Below are 19,319 nucleotides of genomic sequence, written 5' to 3' on the forward strand. Positions count from 1 at the left end.
AGGACAGGGCCCTCCAGAAAAGGAAAGGTATGAGTAATGGAAAGATATGGAAAAGTGTTTTCTTTGGGGCAAATGACAGAGACAAGCAGTTAGCCACTATTATTTTAATCATGTTAAGAATAAAAATAAAAAATCATGTCACTGGAAATGTCAGAGGTCAAGTCCTGGCCTGGCCCCAAATACCTGCAAAATTTTTCACACCCTCTTTCTTCTTCCATCTGCAGGTCAGAGGCAGAGGAGCTGGCAAGGGAACCAGGATCTTGGAAATGGCAAAGCCATAAGCTAAAAGCAGCCTGAGTCTCTGAAAGATCACACAAAAGGTGCTCCTACTAGGTTCCAGAAAGGATTTGAAGAGTCTTTCACTGAATGAAAGAATTAACGGGGTGAAAAGAAAAAAACAAGGAAACACCAATATATGAATCTAAATACTAAGATCAAGCCACACATTTCATCCTGTAAACAGGAGACCTATTAAATAAGTTAAATTGTCCATGAGAAAGGAAGATACCTTTGCATCCGCAACAACATGGATGGATCTTGAGCCCATTAAGCTAAGCAACATAAAGACAAGTACTGTATGAACACTACTTATATTCAAGCTAAAGAAGTTAAAGATGTAAAAAAAACAAACAGTAAAATGATCGTACCAAGGGGTTGGGGTGGGAGTGGGTGAGTAAGAGTGGTGGTGTTTAAGGGTACAGACTTGTAATGAGTAATAAACCTGAGATCTAATGTGCAGTAAAAAAAAAAAAAAATCAAAGGTATCCACATTGGATGTTTTGAGTAAGAAATAAACATCTATTAGGTTAAGCTACTAAATGTTGTGGCATTTTGTTTTAGGTTCCAGAATCATTTATTCCAAATAAAACATAGTGGGAAGTTCATCTGGTAAAGATGGGAAGCTAGGGCACCTAAAATTAGACTCCTGCAATATTTGTGTCCAATGCTTTTCTCCTTTTTCTGGATTGACTATAGACTCAGACTGTCTTGAAATTAATGCGGATCATAAGACATTATTCGGGTCAAGGAATTGTAAATGCAAATTTCACGAGTATGTCCCTTCCCTAATTCTCCAACCCACTTCTTTTAGTTTGGAAGAGGATATGATACCTGAATTTGTACAGCCATATCATAATCATGAGGAAAAGGCCAAAGGAATCAAGATACGAGTCCTAACATAATTTCAGAAACCTCTCACCTACAGATTCCTATAAATACAGAAACAAACAAAACAAACTTCTATTTCTTTAAACTATAGTTATTCAACTTGTTCATATATTTGTAGCTGAACACAATTCTAAGGATACAAAAAAATTTAAATGGATGCAAAACAGTGTTTATCAATTGGGGGAGCTTATGACCTCCCTGCTCCATCCCCTGGGGTGTTTGAGAATGGCAGGAGACATTTTTGGTGGTCATAGTTTCAGGAATGTAACTGGTATCCAATGGATAGAGACCTACGATGCACAGGACAGCTCAACACAACAAAGGATTATCCAGTTGAAGAGTCAACAGTGCTTAGGTTAAGAAACTGTGCTAGAATATGGACAGGACAGTCCCTCTGTAGCATTCAAAGGTGTTAATACTTCTTTATAGAAAATCATATGCTACTGCAGGATTTGGGTTTTTTTTTCTTTCTTTTTTTTTTCTTACAATTTTTAAATTTATTCATGAGACACAGAGAGAGAGAGAGAGAGAGAGTGAGAGAGAGAGAGAGAGAGAAAGAGAGAGAGAAGCATAGACACAGGCAGAGGGAGAAGCAGGCTCCATGCAGGAAGCCCGATGTGCAACTTGATCCCGGGTCTCCAGGATCACACCCTGGGCCGAAGGCAGGCGCTAAACTGCTGAGCCACCCAGGATCCCACTGCAGGGTTTTGAATAAGACTATCATGAATAAAATGAGGAAGAGTGAAGAATAAACTGGGGTTTTATGTAGAAAGGAATGGTGGAAAGCAGAAGTTGAGAGTTCAGAAGCTCAGCTAAAAGACTGGTTATTAGAACCTGAATGTTGGTGATGGAGAAACAGAAAAGAGAGTAAACTCATGATTTAATAGGAAAAAAAGTGTTTGATGATAGAATGATAGAAGCAAATATTTCAAGACTGGGTACTGAGCTGGCAGAATGACACTAAATATTTTTATGGTCAAATTAGATACTTAATCATTTATTTTTATTTTTGCAAACAGATAGCCTTCCCAAAACACTGAAAAGCAAAATATCTAAAGGGAAGACCTTCCTTTCCCATTCTTCTCTGAGCTAGTTGGAAGTGTTAGGTGTATTACAAATGAAATATCAAGGTATCCATGTTTTGAACAAAATATTAAAATATTACTATAGTCTTTTACAGGTTACAGAAAATGTGGCACAAAGGAAAGGATACAACATTGAGATTGGAGAAGGATAAGCCGAGTTGTCAAAGAATCACATAGAAACCTTTTTCCTAGTTAGGAAGCAAAGCAGGCAGCTAGCACTGTACAAAGATTATTGTGCAAAATAGCCAACATGATATATGTTTTAACTGAATTTTGAGAATAAGGATAAATACAGAATAAGGATAAATATCCTGAATCTAGAAAGTAGCTTTTCATGAAGATGAGTATGAAAGAAGATTTTTCTCGAAAACACAGACAAAAGCATCACAGAACCTAGAATAAGAAAATAGATGAGAGCAAGGGACTATTTGGTTACATTTGGCTACATGTTCTCACCACACATCCTGAATCAGAAGGACATGGAAGCGTATAAATGTACTCACTAAATATTTTCTGCCATATCTATGTATTTTATTACAAATAGATTATGGCTAAATAAATATTATGAACAATGTAGAGAGCTATCATCATTCATAGAGCAGTTTCAGATATGCTTCAGTCAACTCTCATAAAATTCCAGTCTTCAAAAACCTCTAGTTCAGTAGTGCTCCCCAATAATATACAGAGATACCTGCCGTGGGTAAACCCTATGTGAACAAGAGAAGAGGTGATGGTCATGAGCATATTATAAGACCAGCTTTGTGCAAAGTAGCAGCCTTAAGATATTATAAAAGTTTCTTTTATAATATCTGAATGTGTCATGCTTGTTCATGAACTTTATAAAAGTGATGTAACCTGTTTTTCAGGATTTCTCTCTTTCCTTACATCCTTGACAAAGAAAAACCTACCACATATTTAACCAGAGGATGATTTTCCAAAAGGCATAAGCTAGATCTTTTATCAAGGTCCAGGAGAAAAGATGAAAGGTCCACTTAGAAATGTTCCTGAGGTAATTACATTGACTAGAATAAATAACGACTCATATGCAATATCCATGCTATGAGTTTAAAGTTTACTAAATTACCTTTGTTTTTCCTTTGTTGTTGCCGATGTGTAACAAACTCCAATAGATTACAATACTTTATAGATCATGTTGTTCCCTACCATAGTTACACTATATTGAGGACAGCATTTTATTCAGTAAGATAGGGGATTCAAGTTGCTCCCCGACTACCCGCAAGCATCCTGAAAGTTAAATAGCTTGTTTCTCCCCAAATGAAAGACTTAACTAAAATAAGCAGTATGAACAATCTCCAACTGTGAACTAATTAAAGACAATTCCCTTTCAAGGTTTTTTCACTAGATGTCATTTGTGATTTTATTTTGCTTTCCTTAAATTTGTCCTATTTTACATGCCTGCTCTTTCTAAGATTTATCCTTAAATGGCATGATATTTTAATTTTGGAAGTCAGTGACATTCTAATGGGTCACACTTAAATTAATATTAAGCTATTTACAAATTGTGAAACAAGTAAGAAAGATATTATAATACTAAGAAGCTAGTAGAAGCAGCTTGATTTAATGACCAGGTGACTTTTTACTTTTTTAAGCCCATTGTCATTATGTTCGAAAAGGCATAACTAAGTGACCCTAGCTAATGCCTCAAACCTATATGCTTTATTCTCTCCATAATCTCAGTTCCTTATCCTTACTTCAACTTATATTCACACACTTCTAATATTGAAAGTTTAGGAGAAATAACCGTAGAATCCTTTTGGACAAAAAACAAATCTGAAATTGTATCTGGTTAAAAATGTCTAAATAAAAAGAAAGCCAATAGAGTAAAGATAATGTGTATGAAATGTAATGAAAGGACTCAAAGAAAAAAAAAATAGAACCCAACATAGGAGTACTTTTCCTCTTAGAACAGTGCCATGAATAACCTGATGGCTGATTTGACCAAGATCACCATTTTCTTAATACTTCCTGCTAAATTTCTTTCAAAGGCTATTAATAATTTATTGAAAAGTTAGGCATCAGGCACTTGATGTGCATTATTTTACATATAAAACTCATAGCAACTCCTTGAGTTAAATACTATTTTTATTTCCATTTTTATAGGAAAGGATGTTTAACCAGTAGACGTTAAACCCAGGATCGAAATGAAATCAATATGATACCAAAAGCCACACAACAAACTATTGCCTCTCTTTTCTTTTTCAATAGAATCCATATTCTTCAGCCTAGGTATCCACAAAGAATATCCTTATTTTAATGACCAAGATTATGAATTTAATCTCTGATAATCTTGAACCTAACTTCCAGATGTCTATTCTTGATACGAATGTTTTATTATTTTAATTTATTTTTTAAAATATTTTATTTATTCATGAGACACACACACACACACACACACACACACACACACACACACATTGAGAGAGAGAGAGAGAGAGAGAGGCAGACAGGCAGAGGGAGAAGCAGACTCCATGCAGGGAGCCTGACGTGGGACTTGATACCAGGTCCCCAGGATCAGGCCCTGGGCTGAAGGCGGCGCTAAACTGCTGAGCCACCTGGGCTGCCCAATATGAATGTTTTAAAAAGGCTTGATCCAATTATTTCAAGAATTTGAATTAGTCAGTTTTCTACTCTCTGTCATCTGTTCTTCTCTACCAATTAAAAAATATTTTTCAGGATTCCACTCACAAACCTTATATTCTTTCCAACTTGGTGTTACTTATAATTTCTCAAATTCCTGATTTTTTAAAAAAATTATGTTTTTATGGGTGCCTGGGTGGCTTAGTCAGTTAATGTCAGACTCTTGGTTTGGCTCAGGTCATGATTTCATGAGTCATGAGAGTGAGCCCTGAATTAGGTCCTATGCTCAGTGGGAAGTCTGCTTGAAGATTCTCTCCCTCTGCCCCTCCCCACTCTCTCTCTCTCTCAAATAAATAAATAATTTTTTAAAATATGTTTTTAAAAGACTTTGAGCTTATATCGTTTTCCAGGCTTGGGTAAGAGCTTTCATAATTATACAATATGACTACTAATTCCCTACCTTGTGCTTTATTAATCCTTGTCTTCAACTGTAGATATGATTTACTGTTTACCACATAACTGAAATGCCACTTAGTCTATCAAAGAGCATAATGTTGACCCAGTCCTCCAGACACTTTTTAGAATTTTAATAAGATTTGCGGGAGACCCTGACTACTTACCAACTGTCCATGGGATACCCCACATTTCTCAGTCCTATTGTCACTTGGAAGGGCCAAGAGTTTAATTTTCACCAGTAATAGAGGAAACATGAATCAGTTTGAGGCCAAGACATTTATTTAACAGGTGTTATGAGATTCTCAGCTTTCTCGTCCAGCAAGGAGACCCTGAAGGCCCTTGGTTGAGAAGGTGGAGCCAGAGGATGGAAATGAACTGGACCCCATTGTTTTAAATTTTTTTTTTAATCTTTATTTATTTATGATAGTCATACAGAGAGAAAGAGAGAGGCAGAGACACAGGCGGAGGGAGAAGCAGGCTCCATGCGCCGGGAGCCCGATGTGGGATTCGATCCCGGGTCTCCAGGATCGCGCCCTGGGCCAAAGGCAGGCGCCAAACCGCTGCGCCACCCAGGGATCCCATGGACCCCATTGTTACTTTGTGCAGGTGATCTATCCTGGAGAGTCACAGAGCTTCAGTGAACTTTTGTGAGTAAGAAATCAGCATTTGTAGTTGTAAGTCACTGAGATGTGGATATTGTTCCTGGAGGATATCTTAATCTTTCCTGATCAGTACTGAGAATTGATAAAAGAAGTGGGTAACTATTGTTAGAAACCAAAAATTAAATGAAACTAAAAGAAAACATGACATTTGATGAATAGTCTGGTGGAGGCTGGAAAGATCATGATTCAGTATGTGGCATTTTTAATACCACTGTTGCCCCTCATAAGTTACAGTGCTGGCCATGTTAAGCCATGAGCTTTAGGGGAGCTCTAAAAATTAAAAAATGGAAACTTAGGTGTGTGTGCTGATTGCTATTGGCTCTATTTGGCAGAGTGTTATAAAAAAAGAAATAATTTAGCGAGGAATATCTCAGTCTGAAAGCAGTTTGTTTATTTATTTATTTATTTATTTATTTATTTATTTAATATATTTTTTATTGGAGTTCGATTTGCCAACATATAGTATAACACCCAGTGCTCATCCCCTCAGTGCCCATCACCCAGTCACCCCATCCTCCTGCCCATCTCCCCTTTCACTACCCCTTGTTCATTTCCCAGAGTTAGAGGAGTCTCTCATGTTTTGTCATCTTCTCTGATCTTTCCCACTTATTTTCTCTCCTTTCCCCTATAATCCCTTTCACTATTTTTTATATTGCCCATATAAGTGAAACCATATAATGATTGTCTTTCTCTGACTGATTTACTTCACTCAGCATAATACCCTCTAGTTCCATCCACATCGAAGCAAATGGTGGGCATTCGTTGTGAAAGCAAAAATTTAGGAAAAATCATTAAGTCACATATCCCAAACAGTAACAAATAAAATTGAAAAAGTTCTTGAGAGACAGAACGGTTAAGCTAGCCTTGGGGGCAGAGATCAGATTAAGAGAAGTCTTCTCACCTATTTTAAAAACCTATAACCAATAGGAGGTATCTAGGGAAAAGGTGAAAGTAAGAATAAGACTTTCTCTCCTGAATGTGACAGTCTTTATGACACCACTCCTTAAACCTACACTCCTTAAATCAGGGCATGGGATGTAGAGAAAAATAATAGACTACAGGGGCATGGGATGTAGAGAAAAATAATAAATAAATAAATAAATAAATAAATAAATAAATGACAATGGCTCAAACCAAACTATGGGTATGATTCCTGATAATCAAACTGACCACTAGCAATAAGATAGAAAGCCTATTTGGTTTTTAAAAGTCACACTGAAAAAAAATATTCATGAAGTATGTGATACATAATTCTTACCAGTTCTTGGACTTCCCACCTTCCACAGCCAAGACTTTTTTAAAAAAATGATTTTATTTATTTAAAAGAGAGAGAGAGCATGATCAGGAGAGGAGCAGAGGGAGAGGGACAAGCAGATTCCTTGCTGAGAAGGGAGCCCTACAGATGCCAAATTGCTCAATCTCAGGACCCTAGGATCATGACCTGAGCCAAAGTCAGATGCTTAACAGATTGAGGCACCCAGGTGCCCTCACAACTAAGACTAATCAAGAAAGCTATGCATCCCCAATGAGAGCATATTCTACAACAGCCACTTAAGACATGGTTAAGAAACATCTTGAAAATCAGAAGTTGCTAGAGCAATGAGAAACAATGAACAAGATACTCCTCCCAGGGAGCATGTCAGACCTTATCTAGGAGCAGATTCCCACCACCAGGTTTGGGGAGACCTTGTAATGTCTGTCCAGCAAGATTTCAAGACTTTAGAATTGCTCTGAATCAGGAAGTACTGAATATTTCCCTTTCTGGAATGTGTTTACTGCTTCTATTCTATTCCATTTCCATAATTAAAAATTAAAAAATTGAGTGCCAAGGGCTTAGGAGATGAGGATAACTTGTCTTTTTATTTAATCTATCTAAATTTAGAGACTATGCCATAATATATAGAAACCTTGGACTTTGAGCTTGATGGCAGTGATTAGTTGGGACTTTAGTTTGTTTTTCTTGGGACATGTTACAATCAATAATGGAGCAAACAGGAATCTTATAACCAGAGTGGTTAACTTTGATAAACGCAACCACTACTCACTGAATATCCAAGTGCAATGCATCCCACCCCCAACCACAACACACACGTGTTTTCCCAGCCCACTTGCTGGAAACCACATGTCTAGTTCTGGCAAATGTGCTGTGAATGGAAATAATATGTGTAACTTCTAGGCTAAAATATTTAAGAGCTAGTGTGCCATCCTTTTGTTCTTTTTCCTGTGAAGGTAATCATATGGGCCTCATACTAAGATGAAGAATCCTAAGGATGGAAACAACCTCATCTCCACATGGAGGAAATCTGCCTAGGAGAGTAATCTGGATCTGCAGTAGACATTACAACAATACCTATGAAAAATATCAACACACTTTGGAAGCTGGAAAGCAAATGGTTAAATATTAACAGATTTAGGTTTCTAGAAAGTTGGAAATCAAAGCACTTCCAGCAGTGGAAAAAATTGTCATTTTGTACCCTAAATTTCAAAAGTGCTCAAAAGTTGGAGGTATCATATACCTTGGAATGGGAGGAGAGATGTGTGAATAAAAACAAGAGTATTAGTTGGAAATCCTCAAAGGAAGCTCTGAACACCCCAGAGTTTTTTCCTCAACTATGGTATCAGAAGGTACCTCTCTTTAGCATAAGTTTGGAAGTTTGTCATCTACAGAGATTATCATAGAATTATTGGTCATGGTATAGGAAACCACGCATATCAGAGTTCACACTAAAAACAAATTATGAAGGGCTATATATTCTGTCTAATGTGATTTCCTCCTCTATACATCAGCCCTCAATTATACAGATCTCCCTTCTCCCTAATTCCCACAAACGTGTAGGAGATTGAATTATTTGAAGAAATTGATCAAACCAGGAGAAAAGACTTATTTGAACATTCTTACAATGAAATGGCATGACTGCATGCTGAGGTCCACCAGTCAACATCACACCTACAGCCTACAAAGATTATTTTAGTCGTCTCACCAACAGATAGTTGGAGATTACCAGATATTTGATAAATACTTCTAACAAAATGAGAAACCAAAAGAAATAGGAGAAAAAAAAAAGACTAAGAAAGAGATACTGCAGAAAACAGGAAAAAGCAAGCAAATTTACAGTGAATATTCTCAGAGATACAAATTCTGAAAAAGATAGTTCTCTTTGAAATTTAAATGAGAACTTTTTTTAATAAAAAAAGAATTGAAAGACGAAGTTGAAACGCATCACTAAAAAGTACAACAAAAAGGTTTCAGAAAATAGAAAATAACCAAATGAGTAAAGTTATCATTCTAAAAAAATAAACCTTGGGCAGCCCGGGTGGCTCAGCAGTTTAGCGCCTCCTTCAGCCCAGGGCCTGATCCTGGAGACCTGGGATCGAGTCCCATGTCAGGCTCCCTGCATGGAGCCTGCTTCTCCCTCTGCCTGTGTCTCTGCTGTGCTCTCATTAATAAATAAAAAATTTTTAAAAATTGTTTTTTATTTTCATATCTGTCAAATTTGGATAATAATAATAATAATAATAATAATAATAATAATATCCCAGTAAAAACCATTCAGTGAATACCCAGCTCATGGAATTGTTGTAAGGATGAAATTAAATGGGTCAGTATAGGCACTTTGAATTATGCTTGGTACAAAGCAAGCACTCAATAAATGTCACAATTAGTATCAATAGCAATATTACTATTAAAGTAAAAAATACATGTTCTTAAAATAAGAAAAAAAGTAAAAAGGGATGGGGACCAGGATAAAAGGAAATTATCCATAAAATACAAGAAAATATCTCTAAACTAAGGGCATGTGATGGAGATTTTAAATGCTTACCTGTTATTTAACACAATTAATGAAAATAGACTCATGTCAAAAGAGAGCACTGTGAAATTTCACTATACTAGGAATAAAAAGAAAAGCTAAGTGTTTCCACATAGGAAGAGGAAAGGAAGGAAGTAATGTGTACATACAAATGATCAGTAACTGAATGATGTCAGAATTCTGAGGATAACAGAAGCCAGAAAATTATGGCTCAAAACTATAAAGGGAGATGCTGCTAAACCAGAACTCCATAACCAGGGAATTATCAATCACAATGGAGGACAAACTAAAATCATTTTCAAATATTCAACGTGGGTAGCTTTAAAAAAAATGATTACAGGGATCCCTGGGTGGCTCAGTGGTTTAGCGCCGCCTTCAGCCCAGGGTGTGATCCTGGAGACCGGGGACTGAGTCTCACCACTGGCTCCCTGCATGGAGCCTGCTTCTCCCTCTGCCTGTGTCTCTGCCTCTCTCTCTCTCTCTCTCTCTCTCTCTCTCTGTCTCATGAATAAAGAAATAAAATCTTTAAAAAAAATAAAAGAAATGATTACAATATTTTGCAGTTTCTCCAATCAAGATATGGCATACCTTTCCCCACCCCTTGAATCTGGGTTTGGCTCACATGTGACTTGCTTCGAATATCGACACATGAGCAAACATGACACCAAAGCAGAGGCTCAAAAAGTGGTTGTGCACCGCGGCTTGCCTTCTCATGCTACTGCAAACCCAGAGATCACCACAAAGAAGCCAAAGCTAGTCTCCGAAGATGAGAGACCGAGTGCATGGAGTGAGGCCCCAGCCATATCAGTCATCCCAGATGAAGTCACAAATAAGGAAGTGAGGCCATTTTAGCCTCTCCAGCTCTGAACTGGTAGATCTCAAGAACCCAAACAGCTGACTCCATAGAACTGAACAAACACTTGTTTTAAGCCACTAAGTTTTGGGGTGGATTGTTACAGAGCAAAAGTTAATGAATAGATTCTCAAATATTCCCAGGAAGCCTCTACAGAATTTACACCTCCAAACAAACAAACAAACAAACAAACAAACAAACAAAAAGTCTAGTTGATTCCGGGAAGCAGTAAATCTGACACAAGGAAGTGGCAAAGAGAATTCCTAAGATGACTTGGAAAGGCAGACACAAGACAATAGTTAAGCAGAAAAAACAAGAGGCAACAAGTCAAACTGGGGCAAGAAAGGAGCTGCAGGAAGCTGTTTTTTTTTTTTTTTTTTTTGTCAAAGAAAAAACAATCACAGATTTGAATTCATTTTAGGTGTATAAAAAACTTGGCAAAGAAATAAAAAATGATGCAAATAACCCGGAAAAGAGAAAAAGTTACATGAAACATTTTTCATGCTACATACTTTAATAATTATAGGCATAGTAATTTAATACAGAAACAAAAATAATAAAGTACAGCAGACAGTACATATTTAGAAATATAATAGTAAATACCAGAAAAGATTTTAAAGTATCTGCATCTAGGGAGGGACAATGAGAGGTGTAGAAGAGTGGAGCTGGGGGCTCTTGTTGTTGAAGTACAATTTAAATCTTTGTTTTATTTAAATATTTTATTTGAAAAAATTAAATTTAAAATTAGGTTAAGATACAAAGAAATATACCAAGGAAACATCTCTAACTAAATTCATATCTACTTCATCTCATATATTTTAGGCCTATGTGCAATGTCTATGAATCTTATTATAAATATACTTATTTTTCTAAAACATTCTGGCCTGATATTTATCAATTAACTGTAAAGATTTAAACATTTTGAACCTATAATACCCTTGCTACTAATAAATAATGAAAAAATAAATAGAAGCAAAATGGATATTCACAAAAAGTTTTATCATTGCATTTTTTAAGAATAAAACAATTTGGAAGTAACAAAAATTTTAAAAATTACCCTTAAAAATAAAAAATTGGAAAAAGAAAATATGACCTATTTATATATTAAATGTTATGCAATTTAAAAAAATCATACTTTTGAAAACTAATGACAGAGACAGGCGAGTTTAAATTGTAACAGGGCAAAATTGCGAATAATATATCCAGTATTGCACATAATTTGTAAGTAAAATATATATGTGTGATGTATGTATATAAAACATTAGATGAAAAATGAAATAATATGAAAACAAGAAATATGCAATATTTATTTTAACATTCAACTGATAAATTATTATTTTTAAAAATCTTGTGTCTTTTCACAGAAAAACCCATATACACAATGGAAACTATAGTTCTTTTTCTGGTGATGGCAGCATACTTCCCACAGATAGCAATTATATTCTGTGGGTATAATATGAAAATCAAGTATCTGAAGGCACTATAGAGTAACCAAAATGGGCAGAAACTGGAGGATATGAAAAGAGATCTTTGTTGACATAGATTTTTCTTATACCCTGTAGTAAGAAAAGCAAAAATTAAACCACTTAAAGGAAAGATAAAAGAGTATCCCAAGTCTGTAGAAAATCCAACAAACAATAAAAAAATGTGGTTCATAGAGAAGATAAAACTTAGCCCTATAGAAACAGATCCCAAGATGGCCTGGGTGATGAAATTTCTGCCAGACTTTAAGGCAGCTGTTGTAAATAGATTCAAGTAATTAAGGAAAACATGGAAATGATGAGCTTAAAGAATGGGAAACCTCAGTAAAGAATAAAAATATGAAAAATATGAATAATTTGAATGTATACTCCAGGTAAAAAGTAGAGTTTGTTAGACTCAGCTATGTATTGCCTACACAGGATAACCTTTAAATTCAAAGAGACAGACCAAGTAAAAGGAAAGAAGAATATATACCGTGTGGACATAGGCATCAAGAAATCAGCATGACTATATTAGTATCAAACAAGGTAGACATTAAGATAAGGGATTACCAGTGATAAAGACACTTCATAAAGATAAAAGAGTCAATTGATCAGAAAGATATAATCATCATAAGTGTGTATGGATCTCTATTTAGAGCTTCAAGGAATGTAATGCAGGCTCTCTGCTCCTCCCTGTTCAACGGACAGCCATATCTTCTGGTGCAATGCCAGCCTTGTCACTGAGACATAATGGTGAAAGTTGGAGTGAATGGATTTGGCTGTATTGGGTGCCTGGTAACCAGGGCTTTTAACTGTGGCAAAATGGATATTATTGCCATCAATGACCCCTTCATTGACTCAGCTACATGGTGTACATGTTCCAGTATGATTCTACCCACAACAAATTCCATGGCATGGTCAAGGCTGAGAATGGGAAACTTGTGAACAATGGAAAGTCCATCTCCATCTTCCAGGAAAGAGATCCTGCCAATATCAAATGGGGTGATGCTGGTGTTGAGTAGTTGTGGAGTCCAATGGGGTCTTCACCACCATGGAGATGTCTGGGGCTCACCTGAAGGGTGGAGCCAAGAGGGTCATCATTGCTGCTCCTTCTGCTGATCCCCTCATGTCTCTGATGGGTGTGAACCATGAGAAGTATGACAACTCCCTCAAGATTATCAGCAATGCCTCCTTTACTACCAACTGCTTGGCTCCTCTGGACAAGGTCATCCATGAAAACTTTGGCATTGTGGAAGGACTCATGACCACTGTTCATGTAATCACTGTCACCCAGGAGACCATGGATGGCCTCTCTGGGAAGCTGTGGCGTGATGGCCAACAGGCTGCCCAGACATCATCCCTGCTTCCACTGGCACTGCCAAGGCTGTAGGTAAAGTCATCCCTGAGTTGAACAGGAAACACTGGCATGGCCTTCCATGTCCCATCCCCAAAGTGTCAGTCATGGATCTGACCTGACACTTGGAAAAAGCTGCCAAATATAATGGCATCAAGAAGGTGGTGAATCAGGCATTAAATGGCCCCCTCAGGGGCATTCTGGAGTACATGGAGGACCACTTTGTTTCCTGTGACTTTAACAATGACACCCACTCTTCCACCTTCAATGCCGAGGCTAGCATTGCTCTCAATGACCACTTTGTCAAGCTCATTTCCTGGTATAACAATAAATTTGGCTACAGCAACCAGGTGGTAGATCTTATGGTCCACATTGCCTCCAAGGAGTAAGAGCCCCCTGGACCACCAGCCACAGCAAGAGCAAGAGGAAGAGAGAGGCCCTCAACTGCTAGGGAGTCCCCAACACACTAAGAATCCCCTGACCTCCACAGTTTCCATCCTAAACCCCCCTGAAGAAGGTGAGAGGTTTGGGGAGCCCTACCTTGTCATGTACCATCAATAAAGTATACTGTACACCAGCCAAAAAAAAAATGTAATGTAAAAGCTAACAAAATAAAAGCAAAAAATAACTAGAAAAATATAGCCATTGTTGGAGATTTTAATACCTTCTATCAGTAATTGACAGACAAAAGGCTAAACAAACAAAAAATCACTAAGTTTGCAGACATCTTGAACAGCAGCATCAAGATTTATAAAATGCTGTCTCTAACAACTGCAGCATATACACTATTTTCAAATGTACAAGGAATTTTCACTAAAACAGACAATATGCAGTAATATAACATTAAGTTTCAGTTATTAAAAAAAGTGAATTTGTACAGAATATGTTCTCTGATCATTACAGACTTCATTATAAGCCAATGACACTAAGAAATCTAGAAAATCCTGACACATTTGTGAATTAAACAACATACTTGTTTCTTGTTTTTTCTCTTCCTTTTTCAGGATAAACAACACACTTCTAAGTATCTTATGAGTCAAAAGAGAAATCACATGAAATTCTGAAAATATATAGATCAGAATAAAAATAAAAAGATAAAATTATTATCAAAATCTGTGTGATGTACCTAAAGCTATGTTTAGAAAATACTTTATAACATTATGTGCTTATATTAAAAAAAAAAGAGAAAGATTTAAAATCAATGATCTAAGACTTCATTTTAAGAAGCTAGAAAAATAAAGAGAAATTTAACCCAAAGTAAGTAGAAGGAAGGAAATCAATCAAGGAAGAGGAGTAGGAATCAATCAAATTGAAAACAGTGACAGTGATCTAGGGAATTCCACGTATACTGCTTTCTGGTGGTCTAATTTAAAATGAAAAAAATATAAATTAGGAAAATATCTAGTAACAAATACCTTGTGTTCTTCAAACTGAGTCTCTCAAATATTACATATCTCAAGCAAGTTTCGGTCAGTTTGTGAAGAAACTTGATGGTTGACTTTTCTTATGAGAGCTTGACAACAGGAATACCCATACTGTGGATTAAAAACGAAGAGATGGAGCCTGTTGACAGAACTAGTGTTTGCATGAAGGCCAGGAACAAGGTCTAGAAGTCCAGTGTGGAAAGGATACAGAAGCATAAAGTTCCCCAAGCACTGGGGAGTATTTCATTGTGGTTAACTGATTGGAAAAGTTGCTGATCTATGCTTAGTTGTCCATACAATGAAGCATTTAAAATGCATTTTATCAGGGACTATTTCTATGTAAGATGGGGAAGTTTTGGTTAAAAAGTGGTCACAATATTTCAAGAGAAATCTTGAAAAAAAAGTCTATGGCTATATATTATTGGGGATAAAGAGTATCTGAAAATATTGATATTTGGTCATCTAGAAACATTTTTCTTTTAAATAATCTGTAATCTATGGAAATATCACCCACAAGGGGAAAAAAGTCTCTCAGACAGCAAAATTACTGGACATGTAAAAGCAAACAAATAGCGTTGACTATCATGTCTGTAATTTAAATTTCGCTTCACCATTTCTGGGCTGTTCCAAAGTATCTCTACTCTAAAGCTAATTCTTTCTTTTTTTTTCTTTAACAAGACCTCTTATTTCCTTAATTTTCTATCATTTCTGCCCTCTCTCTCCAAAAGCAAAACAAAACAAAACTCAAAGTAGTGAACTGTTTAGTGTGGTATAATTGGAGTTGAAAGATTCTGGGAGGAATTGGAGCTGTGGGGAGCGATGAAGGTTTCCACTACTGAACTTTGTGACCCTGTTTCCTAAAAGAAGTACTAGGCACAGGAATCAACTGGACAAGATTTCTCAGGTTCCATGTTTCTACTGTAATACTTTGGCACAATATGAAAATCAAGTATTTAGTACCTCATACCAAGTTGGCAACAAAGTTATCTAGCTTCAGCTCATAAGGAAAAGTTATAAACATCTTATCCATATACTTATCTTAGAAATTAGGAAGATATTTTTTCCCTTCTATCCAGAATACATTTGATTCAAAGCAGTCAACATATAATAATAATAATAATAATAATAATAATAATAATAATATCGTTTGGAGAAATCAATATGATGGCCAGTTCCATTCTTTAGTTTTAAACATGACTAGAAATGATCGTTTATTTAAAAAGGATGTTCCAAGGACTACCAGAATACAGCATTCTTTCTTTCCTTTCAGACATACTTTTAATTTCTGTGGTTGATCTTCCAGTTTAAACCAGGAAATACTTCTGCTTTTTGACTTTCCAGTCAAACACCTTGACAAATGTGATTTAATGCCTCTGAGCTTCCTAGATGGAAGTAATTACATTCCTTGAATCTAGAAATATTTTAAGTGAAGTACTAATAAAACCAATTAAATCTCTTCAGACCTAAGCACTTATTGGGTTCTATGCTCTCTGCAACTTTGCTTTCTTAAGGATTAATATGGTTTTGTTCTCATCAAAATAGTTCAGTTCTTAAATACAGACCAAAATGCTAGAAAATTCTGTCTTTTATATGGACACAATGTTCTATATTGTGTCATTTAATATTATAAAATAGCATCATTTGTTTCTTTTTATAGAAACAATATAACAATCATGTTTTCTTTTTAAAATACAAACGCATAGTATTTTCACAAGGCCCTTCTGGAAACAGTATAATATTCTTATTCTTGAGTCATTACTCTGTCTTTCAGTAGCATCCTATATTGATTTTAAGATCTCGCTTATGGCTTTTTAGGCATTTCATGGTTTAAATATTCTATACCTTTCAGATTGATTACTTCCATATTATCTGTCACTTTTTTTATTGTCAGAGCAGGGACTGCTTTCTGCTCTGTTGTCACAAATGGATTCCCATGAGGTTAACACTTTTCATGCATCTTCTAACAGAAATTGCTACTTGTTGAAGTAAGTAATTCTGAGCCTCTTACAGCTTTATAAAACATAGGTGTAACTTTTTTTTTTTTTTTTGCACTGGATTTGAAATGCTGACTTATCTGAGTGTTTGTTCTTAAACTAACTGAAATGATTTTGTAAACACTGGATTTATTTGCTTCTTGATAATAGTGCCTCTTTTATCTACTTACCTTTCCAAAAAGTATGTCAAACAAGCAGATAGATATTCTGTAATTCAACAGCTGCTTAAAGTGCTTTCTTACCACTGATCTCAAAACCTTTCTAATATTATCTGTGTACTTTTCTGAAGTGGGTGACTGTATTTTCATGATGCAATCTGATTTGCCAAGGTTTTCCATAATATTACTGGTGTTTTCTTCCTACCCTAAGAAAACTATGAAAATGCTGATTGTCCCAGAATTTCCTCAACAAATATATGCTTTAAATCCCAAGTAGTGAAAAACTGGCTGTTAACTTGATACTTTATAATTTATTTCCATAAAATGACCTAAGATACTTGAAATTTAAACTTCATATTTGATAGTAGTTTAAAATGAGATTTGAAAACGGACTAATATTTTCACAAACAGCATTATAATTTAAGAAAAGGAAAATATTAGACCCATTGATATTTTAGTGCCAAATATTATTATTCCCATAAATTAAACATCATTAGTATAAAGGGTATTTCACAAGATCAAATTGTGGGATATGAAGGGCCTTTCAAAATCATCTAAATTGTTTATTTAAAAGTGAAGCTATGATATTCTTAAGGTCAAGTATTTCATAAAAGGAGTATAAGCTATGAATGCTGTTTTTCATTCTAAGATTAGTGAATTTTCTCTACACTAAAGTGTTTGAACTATAATTTTTTCCAAGTTACTGTCAGAATACAGACAAGAACTTGGAGATGACTACACATAATTATACTCTATTGTATGTTTGAAAGTTGCTAAAAGAGTAGATATTAAATGTTCTCATTGCAAGGAAAAAATATAACTATATGAGGTTATGGATGTTAATTAAACTTACTATTTCATAATATATACATATATCAAATCATTATGTCATGAACCTTAAACTTATACAATACCTTACTTCAATTATACTTCAAAAAAACTGAAAAAAAAGAAATTAGAAGAAAAGTTCTTTTTTTTAAATTTTTTTATTTATTTATGATAGTCACAGAGAGAGAGAGAGGCAGAGACACAGGCGGAGGGAGAAGCAGGCCCCATGCACCGGGAGCCTGATGTGGGATTCGATCCCGGGTCTCCAGGATCGCGCCCTGGGCCAAAGGCAGGCGCCAAACCGCTGCACCACCCAGGGATCCCTAGAAGAAAAGTTCTAAAATAAAACTTATTTGTATGGAAGCCCCATTCTTACCTTCAGTTAAAAAGTTAGTGTGGTTATTGAAAGTGCATTATTTGAATGAAATAGGTTTATAGACTGACAATGATAATATTTCCCTTTTTGTAACTGGGTAATGACAGCTAATCATCATAAATTTTAAGATCCAGTATGCGTTAATAGAAGTAACTCCCTTTTTGTAAGTACAAAGTTCTTCTGAATAAACAACAAATTCTGCAACATGAAATAACAGAGACCAGATGACTAATTTATGATGGGTCACAGGTATACATTTGTGGGCCACAACCACTCTATGGTATGTGTAATGAAGGGCAAAAGTGCAGAAACCTATTATAGTAATAATTTGTCAGGTGTGTGCATTTTTGCTGTAGAAGATTGTGTCATCTAATTCCTCTGTTTAGAAAATTACTGGAAGGAAAAAATGTAAAATCTTCAGCACTACCTAATGCAATTCATTGGACATTTATAATTACCACAAACTTAATGGCTTAAGACAACACAAATTTATTCTCCTATTGTCTGAAGGTCAGAAATTAAAAATGAGTCTTATGGGGCTAAAATAAAGAAGTTGGCAGATCTGGTTCCTTCTGGAGGGAATTTCTTGCCTTGCCTTTTCCAGCTCTTAGAGGCCACCTGCATTCCTTGGCTCATGGCCTGGCATCACATCACATTTTCTCCCTTTGCTTCTGTTGTCTTATAATCTTGCCCCACTCTAAGTCTCCCTCTGCCCCTCTCTTATAACAACTTGTGACTACATTTAGGGCCCACTTGGATAATCCAGGATAATCTCTCCATCTCAAAGTCCTTAACTTAATCATATCTGCGAAATCCCTTCTGCCATGTAAGATTACATTCATAGGTTTCAGTGGTTAGGCCATGAACTTTGAAGGCCATTGTCTTACCTATCATTATTAGCATTCATTTTAAGATATATGTTCTCATTTAAATAGTATCTATTTGGGGGTAAGAATAAGTTTAAATAGTTCCATTACTTTTCTGCATGGTTATTTAACTCTTCTCTATCCGGAAAACTTCAAAGAGATGACCCTTGATTCAGGAATTAAATCTACTGGAAACAGTGATAACATTTCTGTCATCAGAGTATGA

At 35.7% G+C, this 19,319-nt stretch overlaps 1 protein-coding gene and 1 pseudogene across 1 annotated transcript in view; one reads left to right on the forward strand and one right to left on the reverse strand.

The window, feature by feature from the left end:
• Nucleotides 1-19,319, reverse strand: part of CCDC178 (coiled-coil domain containing 178) — a 376,460-nt gene that overhangs the window by 187,223 nt on the left and 169,918 nt on the right. The gene's annotated exons all lie outside the window — the stretch shown is intronic.
• LOC121497022 lies at nt 12,844-13,836 on the forward strand (annotated as a pseudogene).

This window comes from Vulpes lagopus, chromosome 1 (assembly GCF_018345385.1).
Source record: "Vulpes lagopus strain Blue_001 chromosome 1, ASM1834538v1, whole genome shotgun sequence".
Classification (NCBI taxonomy): domain Eukaryota; kingdom Metazoa; phylum Chordata; class Mammalia; order Carnivora; family Canidae; genus Vulpes; species Vulpes lagopus.